The sequence below is a fragment of the Trachypithecus francoisi genome, unplaced genomic scaffold (genome assembly GCF_009764315.1).
Source record: "Trachypithecus francoisi isolate TF-2019V2 unplaced genomic scaffold, Tfra_2.0 Lachesis_group1, whole genome shotgun sequence".
Lineage (NCBI taxonomy): Eukaryota > Metazoa > Chordata > Mammalia > Primates > Cercopithecidae > Trachypithecus > Trachypithecus francoisi.
Genome location: NW_022681454.1, coordinates 171,276,465 through 171,288,458, shown reverse-complemented (window position 1 = coordinate 171,288,458; position 11,994 = coordinate 171,276,465). Strand labels below are relative to the sequence as shown.

The 11,994-nt window shown below is 36.7% G+C and overlaps 1 pseudogene across 1 annotated transcript; it reads right to left on the bottom strand.

Annotated features, from left to right (window-relative positions):
- Nucleotides 1-212: 212 nt before the first annotated feature.
- Nucleotides 213-1,918, bottom strand: LOC117086165 (annotated as a pseudogene). Its single transcript, XR_004438223.1, has one exon. The product of XR_004438223.1 is annotated as an elongation factor 1-alpha 1-like (transcript).
- Nucleotides 1,919-11,994: the final 10,076 nt, after the last annotated feature.

Genomic DNA, 11,994 nt, shown 5'->3' with positions numbered 1-11,994 from the left:
CAAACATTTATTTATTCAATAAAAAAGGAAACTTATCTTACTGTAACTTTTTTAATTTATACACTTTTGGATGTTTTACCTTTTTGACTCCTGTAATAACAAAGCTTATAACAAACACATTGTACCACTATACAAAATGTTTTCTTTCTTTATTCTTTATATTCTTATTCTATGAGCTTTTTCTACTTTTAAATGCTTTGTTTTAATTTTTCTTTTTTTTTTTTTCTCATTAAACTTTTTTAATGGGTCTCAAAATTCTGTGACAAATTTTTGGTCAAGTTGTTTCCATTAAAAAGTACTGATTTTAAAAACTAATAACTTAAAACTGACACACGCAAAAAAGAAAACCAAAGTGGTCCACAAAACATTCTCCTTTCCTTCTGAAGGTTTTACGATGCATTGTTATCATTAACCAGTCTTTTACTACTAACTTAAATGGCCAATTGAAACAAACAGTTCTGAGACGGTTCTTCCACCACTGATTAAGAGTGGGGTGGCAGGTATTAGGGATAATATTCATTTAGCCTTCTGAGCTTTCTGGGCAGACTTGGTGACCTTGCCAGCTCCAGCAGCCTTCTTGTCCACTGCTTTGATGACACCCATCGCAACTGTCTGCCTCATATCACGAACAGCAAAGCGACCCAAAGGTGGATAGTCTGAGAAGCTCTCAACACACATAGGCTTGCCAGGAACCATATCAACAATGGCAGCATCACCAGACTTCAAGAATTTAGGGCCATCTTCCAGTTTTTTACCAGAACGGCGATCAATCTTTTCCTTCAGCTCAGCAAACTTGCATGCCATGTGAGCCGTGTGGCAATCCAACACAGGGGCATAGCCAGCACTTATTTGGCCTGGATGGTTCAGGATAATCACCTGAGCAGTGAAGCCAGCTGCTTCCATTGGTGGGTCGTTTTTGCTGTCACCAGCAACGTTGCCACGACGAGCATCCTTGACAGACACATTCTTGACATTAAAGCCCACATTGTCCCCAGGAAGAGCTTCACTCAAAGCTTCATGGTGCATTTCGACAGATTTTACTTCAGTCGTTACGTTGACTGGAGCAAAGGTGACCACCATACCGGGTTTGAGAACACCAGTCTCCACTCGGCCAACAGGAACAGTACCAATACCACCAATTTTGTAGACATCCTAGAGAGGCAGGCGCAAGGGCTTGTCAATTGGGCGAGTTGGTGGTAGGATGCAGTCCAGAGCCTCAAGCAGCATGGTTCCACTGGCATTGCCATCCTTACGGGTGACCTTCCATCCCTTGAACCAAGGCATGTTAGCACTTGGCTCCAGCATGTTGTCACCATTCCAACCAGAAATTGGCACAAATGCTACTGTGTCGGGTTGTAGCCAATTTTCTTAATGTAAGTGCTGACTTCCTTAACAATTTCCTCATATCTCTTCTGGCTGTAGGGTGGCTCAGTGGAATCCATTTTGTTAACACCAACAATTAGTTGTTTCACACCCAGTGTGTAAGCCAGAAGAGCATGCTCTCGGGTCTGCCCATTCTTGGAGATACCAGCTTCAAATTCACCAACACCAGCAGCAACAATTAGGACAGCACAGTCAGCCTGAGATGTCCCTGTAATCATGTTTTTGATGAAGTATCTGTGTCCTGGGGCATCAATGATAGTCACATAATACTTGCTGGTCTCAAATTTCCACAAGGAGATATCAATGGTGATACCACGTTCCCGCTCAGCTTTCAGTTTATCCAAGACCCAGGCATACTTGAAGGAGCCCTTTCCCATCTCAGCAGCCTCCTTCTCAAATTTTTCAATGGTTCTTTTGTCGATGCCACCGCATTTGTAGATCAGATGGCCAGTAGTGGTGGACTTGCCCGAATCTACGTGTCCAATGACTACATGTTGATATGAGTCTTTTCCTTTCCCATTTTGGCTTTTAGGGGTAGTTTTCACGACACCTCTGTTCTGGCGGCAAACCCGTTGCGAAAAAGCTTAATTTTTCACTTTTTAAATGTCTTTGTTAAAAACAAAGACATAAACACACAAATTATCCTCCGCCTACACAGGGTCAGGACCATCAATTTCACTGTCTTTACCTCCACATCTTGTCCCACTGGAAGGTCTTCAGGGGCAACAAGAAGCATGGAACTGTCATCTCCTATGATACCAATGCCTTCTGGAATACCTCCTTGTCTTTGTTTTATGTTGCTGTAAAGAAAAACCTGAGGCTGGGTCATTTATAAAAAGAGGTTTATTTGGTTCGTAGTTCTGCAGGCTGTGCAAGAGGCATGGCATCAGCATCAGCCTGCTTCCACTCATAGTGGAAGGCGAAAGGGAGCTTGTGTGTGCAGAGATCACATGGTAAGAGAGGAATAGAGAGGAGGTGGGGAGGCATCAGTCTCTTTCTAACAACCAGCTCTCATGGGAACTAATAGGCTGAGAACTCAGTGACTCCCTACCCCATGACCTGTCCCCATGACCCGAACTCAAACATTTCCCATTAGGTCCCATCTCAACTCTGGGAATAAATTTTCAAGGTGAGATTGGGAGAGAACAAACATTAAAACAATTGCACTCCTGAAGGATCTGCCTGAGGCTATTTTACAGTTCAGTTGTTTAATACGCAGAAGGAGTGCACTTTAAAATAACCATAAAAAGTATAGTATAGTAAATACATAAACCAGTATCATTAGCAAGTATTATGTACTGTACATAATGTGTGTACTATACTTTTTATGCAGTTGGCAGCAGTAGGCTTGTTTACACAAGCATCACCATAAATACATGTGTGATGAATGCATTGTGCTAAGATATTAGGATAGCTAGGACGTCACTAGGCAATCGGGATTTTCTCAACTCCATTATAATCTGATTGGACCACACTCATATACGTGGTATGTCAATGTTATATGGTGCATGGATGTATTACATAACTAATAGTAGTGACATTTGAGAATAATGAAGACAAGGGACAGAGCTGGGAGGATGTAGTGGACATTGGATATTTCTGGCTGTCCAATGTGTTTGAAAATTATCCCTACATTTAGGTAATTTCTCACTTTGTGTTTCAAGCTAGAAAGCTTGCCTGTCCAGATTTAATGGTCGTATTATGTTAGTTTCCAGTTCAGACTCTCCAATCATCTTGGAGAATCTTTTAGGTATCTTAGATACCTAAATCTTTTAGATCTTAGATACCTAAAATTCATCCCTTTTCTCTGTTAAGAACCAGAGTGGTGTCTGTTTTGTGTTGGGGAAAATAGGATTAAAAACAAAATCTCCTGCCAACCCAGAAAAACTCGCTATATAGGTAGAAGAGAAAGAAGACAATTTTATCATCAAATGAGCATTAAACCAGAATGTGATGTGCATTCCACAAAATCTGCTAAGGGATTACGAAAACAGAAGGAAACCTCACCCCTTTATACAGCCAAGTCCTCAAGTAAGAGGACTTGACAGCACCAGTTGTCACATGTAATTCATCCTAAATTCACTCGAGAGTTGGGATGATCATTTGTGTTACCTAATTGGATTTATCCAATAGAGAAATAAACGTCTCATCTTTATGACAAGAGGTACTTTTGCAACTTGGAGTGAGATGTTCACTGGAGTTAGGCTCCTACCCTCCCACAGAAACTGGGGGGTGAGGTGCTTTTTTGCTTAATAATTACACTTAAAAGAGGTGATTCCTGGTCCTTGGGAAAGACATTTCTGCATTGTAAAGCTGGTCAGAAGCTTATTTAGCTTTAAAAAAAAAATTCCCATACATTTCAGAGACCAAGAAATAATATGATTACAAGTTTCCTAAAGTAAACACTGTAAGAAAAGGTTAGGGAGAAATTCTCTTGCTTTTAAGAGGGAAATTAAGTTTCTGACTTTACTATTTATTTGTCCTTACATTAGCAACTTAAAAACCTGGTGAATTAAGAGATAAACTATATTTAATAATATAACCTCTCACACATTTTGAATTTTTTACTATGTCCATATATTATTTACCATGTATATACATATATTTCTATTTGTATATGTGTGTATTTGTTTAAAAGAAAACTAAACTAGAAACACTAATTCAGTTCAGAGATATGGAGGGTTAAAAAAACTCAGTTTAATTATTTCCAGTGCACTATCTATTAGTAATGAAACTATTTTCTCCATTCAAATGGCAATATTGAATCAGGCTAAATTCCTAGTAGCAATTCAGAGGTAAATTAATACTTGTTAATTCCACAAAGCACTGTAATGAACCACAGGGTTGAAGGGTGGCGGTGGAGGTGCGGGGCAGGGATTTGGGTTTGTGGCTGCAGCAGCACCTCCAATTTTGTCATCACTGTATTTAAACCACATTTTAATATTTTGAAACTCAGCATCTCCATTTAAAAAATACAGTAAGTCTCATTGCCAGCCTCATCAGGGTCTTACCTGGTTGATTAAACCTTACTGAAAGGTCTAGTGGGGGATTTCCAAGCTACTTGGTTGTCTAATAAGCTTGTATTAAGTGATTCTCCTCACAGTACAAGCAATTCAGAGACATAAGGGACCTAGTTAGGGCACAATGTTAAAGTGTCTGCTGAGTTTCTTAATTAAAAAAAAAATCTACAATGTCAAGATATTAATTCTTTTAAAACACCACCCTTATTTCACTTCAAAAAACTAATAATCCATACATGAATTTTGAATATTTTTATGGCTATGTATTTTATTAATAATTATTTTCAAACAAATATAAAATAGCATGTGAAATACAGTTCTTAATCGGGGGTAACCAAAATCCTGATAAAAATGAGAGTGAAGTAAGTGAGACATAAACGAATTTTTTTTTCTTGCCTTCACCTATGGTGGCATTTAAACAATACCAAAAAAAAGTTTTCATGGAAAACACCCTATATCATGGTCATCCATTATGCCAAACTAAATATATTTAAATTTGCTTTTCTCATGTGAAATATCCCAATATGCTCCAGGCTCCAGGGTCATTTAAATCCTAACACCCTTAAAAAGTCAGAGTAAATTCCACCTTTTTTTTTTTTTTTTTTGAGATGGAGTCTCACTCTGTCACCCAGGCTGGAGTGCACTGGCTCCATCTCAGCTCACTGCAACCTCTGCCTCCCGAGTTCAAGCAATTCTCTGCCTCAGCCTCCCGAGTAGCTGGGATTACAGGCACCCGCCACCACACCCGGCTAATTTTTGCATTTTTAGTAGAGATGGGGTTTCACCATCTTGGCCAGGCTGGTCTTGAACTCCTGACCTCATGATCCATCCGCCTCGGCCTCCCAAAGTGCTGGGATTACAGGCGTGAGCTACTGTGCCAGGCCCAAATTCTACCTCTTCTAAGTAAATATCTATACTTGGTCCAACTCATAGAACTTGGTCTCCAAAATGATACACAACCATTAGTCTAAACATCACAATTTAGAAATCATTGCCCATGATCTGACGCTGTTCTATAACTGTTTTATTTTTCAAAATAGATTTTAAATTCCTGGAAGCCTTTTCTCAATCATCTCTTCACTGGTCAACTATTCCAAATTGATGGGATCCTTTAAACACCGTGATGATATTCTTATTAAGTCTCTTACATCCTCTAATACCTGCCTCAGGAACACTGGTCCCTCTTCTATTTATTGTAATTTCATGCTTGTTTTTAGAGTTGGACCAAACATTAGGGTCAAATTCAGCTTTTGAATTTCATCTTATTTTCACTTCCATAGGTAGCAATTTATTCACATTTGTTTCTCATTTGGAGTTTTTTGTTGTTTGCTTATTTTCCTATTGCAGTTTGTTTTTCTTTCCCAAGAATATTTATTCTTAGTGAACCTCAGATAGTTACTTTATTACCGTGGTTCCAGTGTCCAAGGGTCATTTTATAATCATTTTATTGCTAAAATTCACCTCTTAGGAAATGTCACAGGGAAAAAGAGTTTGAATTGGTAAAACAGATAGAAGACAAAGTACCAGGATCAGATTAAATGCATTTAAGAAATCTGAAGAAATTCAAGGGAAAAATAGAAAAAGTATTAGCAAAAATGCATAACCTACCGTTGTGAGGGGTGACTGTGGCAAGACACTTGAAATTGCCAAGAGAATTACCAGTCACATCTCAGCCCTGCCTCCTGTGGTTGTCAGAATAAGGGTCCGGGATGGCTAGACTGCTGTACCCTTTCAGCAATCAGTAGAATCTGTTCAAGCAGCGTATCTACAGCCTAGGCCAGAATCTGAATATGGTCTTGATTCTGTAAGTCTGTCCCTGAATCCAATCTCTCCCTCCACCCCTTGCTCCAAGCTTCAACAGAGAATCAGGTTTCCATCCCTCACTCTCTATGAAGGTCTTTCATGAATCATCTCTTAGAAATTGATGCTTCAAAAAGGGAGGTGGACTGTCTTTCAGTTATCATCACGCAATCAAATTTCGCCCCTAAGACCACCACTATCACCACAATCACCACCATACTACCTGTTATTTGAAAGGTTTGGATAGCTGTAGAGGAGAGTTGTGAATTGTGAGAATTCTTGATGTCACCTCCCCATAATGTCCCTCCCACATCAATTTTACAAAACTAAAGATAGCTGATTCATGTCTTTAGCACAAACACCAATCAAATCTGTAGCAGTTCATGTAGGGTTTAGCAAATTCACTTATTTTAATTATTCTTGCCTCTCTTTTCCTGTTTTGGTTTTGTCTTTTTGTTGTTGCTTTTGTTTTGATTGTTCTTTTGTTTTCATTTCTCCATTGCATATGCCCTATGAGTTTGTTAAACCTCTGCATCACTTATGCAATACTGCTTTTGTTCAATGTGATCATGGATAACGTTATTTTGACCAAAATAACAGCAAACTGTGGGTCAGAATTCTACTTACCAAATATAAATAGATTTCTATTCACCAAATGTCAGATGCAGTGTTAGTCATCAGAGATGCAGGGGTAATCAAGAATCATCCCCTCAACAAAGGACTTCATAGCTGAGTATCGCAGTTTGATCCACAGACAAGCCATTTTTACCACAGTGCAATGAGAAACCCACACCCTGGGTGACAGTGCAGAAAGATTTGTCAAAACAAATTGAGAGAACACTTCCTGGAAAAGGTGATAGTTCAATAGAGTTTTACAACATTGATAGGTGAATAGGGGACATTAGCTATTTCAGCAAGAGAAAGAAGAGTAGATATAAGTCAAAGGTAAGAAAAAACTGTAAGAATGTTTCTTACTATTGATTAACACACTGCAAACTTTTGATGCTTCTCCCTGAATTGTTTTTATCTACCACTCAATTTCAGTATAAGACTAGTAACTCCCCCCGAAAAAGAAAGAAAAAGTTAAAAAGGAAATTGTCCTCCTGTTGATATAATAAGTCACAAGTAAATAAAATTATTATCCGTTACAAGATAGATAACGAAGTAGGTAGAAAACTTATAAATAAATGTCAACTCTGGAAATATTCTGCCTTGACACACAATTAAATAGTCACAAAACACATACAAAATTATTTAAAAGGTTCATAGTTTATTTTTCTAAAAACTAGTGCCTCACTGAATCTCTTGTCCTACAAAGATAGCTAAGGATACATGTCTTGTTATTTCTCCTTGGAAGAGACATCTTGCTCAAATTTGATTTGTATATGAATGAAACATTCAACATGCTAATTTTCTGGTTAATATTCCCCTTTGGCAAGTACCAGCAAAGGATAATTGGCAGTAATATGATTTAAACTTACTTGAATTTGTAGCTGTTAATTGAACCTTCACTTTTAGTAACTCTGCATCACAGCATAGAAATAAATTTATTCACATAAGATGTTCCCAAATCTCCTTCTGAAGAGATAACCATCAGACTGGGAAAGTTTCAGTATCCTCCCTCCCATCTGGAATCAAGGGGATCAACTCTAAATAACTTCTAGTATTATCTTCTAATCTCACGAGTTGATGATTATGGAATGGGCTACTTACCTATTTATCTCTCAAGAAAAGGAGAGTGCAGTACAAGGCAAGAAGGAGTCATTAATCCAAGGAAGGGACTTTGAAATAATTTCAGTGAATGATGAACATAGTCAAGAGGTGATTTTAAATTGTAATGATGGAGAAAGCAATCAGCTGATGCAGATTTTAGAAGTTGTACCAGGAACAATAATGAGAAAAGAGGATACTTAATCACATTCACAAAAGAATTATAGGAATACATAATTAAAGCAATGATAATGAGTAATAAAACTCTTGGTGAGATATCTTTCAAATATCACTAGAAGTAGAGTACGAAGCAAAAAAGTCTTCTGTGTCAGTGATGTAGATTTTGCATGAATGTTTGAGAAGACAATTGGTAAAGTGAGAAAATCCTAGAGCTAAATGTAAATGGACATTGGGTATGTGATAGAAGGGTTTAACAAATTCTTCGGGTGTACATTGTGCAGAGACACACAGCCAAAAAAAAAAAACAACGATGAGACAATTTAACATTTTAACATATTCTAAGAATAGAGGAATAAAAACTACGATTTTATACATAAAGACGATGAAAAATTGCAAAAAGAAAAGCAAATGTTCTTGGAAAATGCAAATGTTAGCATGGTGAAACAACAGAAAAGATTTCAAGGATTAGAGAAAAAAGGAGAATAGGTAGATTCGTAAATAGAAGCATTATTAGATGCATAAGCAGAATCATGACAATGAATGAAATACACTGCAGGAAATCATCTTGGCCAAATGATAAGTTCTCTGAAACTAAAACTCAAATTTATATTACACAAAAGGAAAGTGAGGACAGATTAAAAATAAGGTTTATAAGCATCTAGAGAGCACATATAATGTACACAATAATTAGCAAAATACTAAGGAAATAAAATTATAGACAAAATGATAGGTAGGAAGATAAACAGCTGATTGTTACATATATAAGCATATGTATAATTAGTTATATATATATCAGTAAGCAAATATGTGTATAACAGTAAGAAAATTTACTTCATCATCGCTGATGGCCTATATGTATGTATGTGTGTGTATTTTGAATCCTCCTTTGAATCAGTCTTAATGTCTTATTGGTTCTCTCATACATCAATAAGTCAAATATTCAGCATGTATTCTTTTTATATTTTTGTGAGAGTCATACTTTTAAAATATTCTAGTTTCTCTTTTGAACATCTATAATACATATATAAGTATATGGTATAGGGAGCAACATACAAGAAAAATAAAATGTCATGTCTGTATGTAGGTATGTACATACGTATGTACATAGAGAATATAATATTTTACATACATATATACACACATATGACATATTTAAATAAGAATTAATTAAATAGTTACATAGCACTCGCCAGGTGCTCTATACATGAACTCATTTAATTCTTGCCATTACCCTATAAAGTAGATGTGAGGTACACACCACTAAGACCACATTTTACAAATGGGGAAACAGAAAAACAATGAGCAAAGGTGATTACACGAACATAGTGGCAAAGCTAAGATTCTGAACCCATGACATTTGACTCCAATGGTGTCACTCTTAATCTTATCCACAATTCTTTCTCACTTTCCGGTGTATAAAAATAGTTGTGCATAGGCATACAACATTCCCTTTAAAGGAAATTAATAAATATTTTTAAATAAATAAATGAAAGAGGAAATCTAGAATGTTAACTCTTAAATTGTATTTTCTTTCCTCTTCCCAAAAGGAATTAAGTGTGATCACAGGCTTCACATAAATTTGAACACTGACAGCAAAGCAATTGCAAACAGCAGCTTAACAGGTGAGAGACTATTCAGTCAAACTACATGCTTACAGGTAATCTAGACTTGATGAAATTTACCCCAGAGCACTCAGAAACTACTGATTCAATCTCAGTGCCATTACCTCTTATATTTAAAGACTCATTGAGGAATCATAAGATCTTAGAAGTCTGAGCAAATACAAACATATTTACAAAAATAAATGAATAACATCTTTATTAGGAATTACAGACCAGCAGACCCAAGGAAGGATCTGGAAGAATTCTGTAGCAACAAATAAAGGGATCAGTGCCCAAGGCTTAATCAATTATGGGGTGATGAGTAGGAATATAGATTCATCAAAATAGATAATTTGCTAAATTCCTCCTTCCTTGAAGCTAAAACAGACTTTGTAAATATTTTGGCGACTGTTGGGGGGATAGGTGGGGTAAATATGGATGAAATGTTTAATCCTATTTCCAACATTTCTGCACAAATCAGTTTCCAGGGCAAATGTTTTAATTTCACCTTCTTATGCATGCTTGTATGACGAACATTACTGACCCTGGATTTGAGCAACCTGGAATTATCCGAACCATGCCAGTACACATTGTATTACAGTTGTGTCCGTACTCAAACTTATGAGGAAAGTAACTTCTTAGATACAGAAACAGAAAATTGAAAAAATAAGCTCCAATTCTGTGTTTTCCAGTGCCACCTTAGCTCAGTCAATCTGGGCTTCTCTATCTCTAACTAAACAATGGATGTCTTTCCTCATCATTTTCAGTGAAATTGTTTTGTTGCTAATCAAAACCATCCTCTTTTTTTTTTTTTTTTTTCCAGTTTCCTTCCCAGTTCCTTTTGCCTAGAGGCTTCAGCTTCACTTCCTTATTTTCTTTTTAATCAATGCGACATTTCTTGTTACACAATGTGGCACATTTGCACATCAACTAAAACTTCCCACTCAGTTCTGAGGAGAAGGTGTGCTGGGATGGTCCTCTTCTAAAGCTGGTCTAGGACAGAAGGGTCAGGGAACATAACAATGATACTGTTAATATCAATGTGCCTGGAGTAAACGATTAAAAGTCAGCCAACGAAGACTTCAGGAAACTGAAATCGGAGGTTGGTTTTTCCTTCATCTCTAGGAATTCAGTTATATCCCATCTTTTGTGATGTATGGAAAGTTTTTTTCATGTATGTTTCCTGCTCCCATTATCCATGAAACATGATATTTTTATTAACTTACTGATTTATGTCCTGTTGAGAACATTTCCAAAGTGTCTGCTTATTGCTGCTTATCATCTTCAAATCCTGTTATTTATACTTTCTTGGACTTTACTTTGGGAAAGGAAGCAGCTGCTACAAATGAATAAAGTTAGCCTTAATGTCTCATTTATGATCCAAGATTATTTACCTGTCAAACCCATCTATGTAAATCAGGTGATAGCTATCAAAGTTATCCAACAATGCAAGCAAAATGTCATTTGCGCTACTCACTAAGACTAAAGACTTTGAAAAGTCCGTTCTCAGATAAACACAGCTGATGGCTATGTGATTATTTGGTTCTCCCAAGGCACAGGAAGAAATTAGGGTGGAGAGGTGAGGTAAAATATATTGACAAATGCAAAAAGTGACATCTGATGAGTGAGAATACAGACAGGAAAAAATTTAAAAAGAAATACATATATATATATAAAGGTCATATGCACATACATTAACTAAAAGGTAGAATACCCAAAGCTGTTTAGTATTTATTAATAACTTGCCCTCTAGATGTTCTGCAAGTTATTAAAGACAACTTGAAATAAAAGATCAAGGCATACAGTAGGCATCTCACAAGTCTACCATAAACCAGGCCGTGCAGAAACATTATTAAAATAGGAAGAAGTAGAAGAAAGCAAACACACTAATGATGTAGTCAGTTACTGTGAATGGATATTAATATTACCTTCAGATGTTTTCAAAACCTGACTAAGAAAAACAATGTGAGAAATATAAACCTCAAAATTTTAAAAAAGAAATAATAGTCAACATTTACATTTTCTTATTATTATAAATTGTTTTCATATATTAATTTAGTCAAACCTCAAGAAGTGGTTATGATTATAGTCCCGTTTTCTTTTTTAGTTTTATTTTTTAGAGACCAGTTCTCGCTATGTGGCCCAAGCTGGTCTTCAGCTCCTGGGTTTAAGGGATTCTTCCACCTCAGCCTCCCGAGCAGCTGGGATTACAGAGGCACTAGACAATGTCCCCAGTTTAGCCCCATTTAAAAGATAAGAAAACTGAACCACAGATATCTTAAACAAATTGCCTGAGGTCA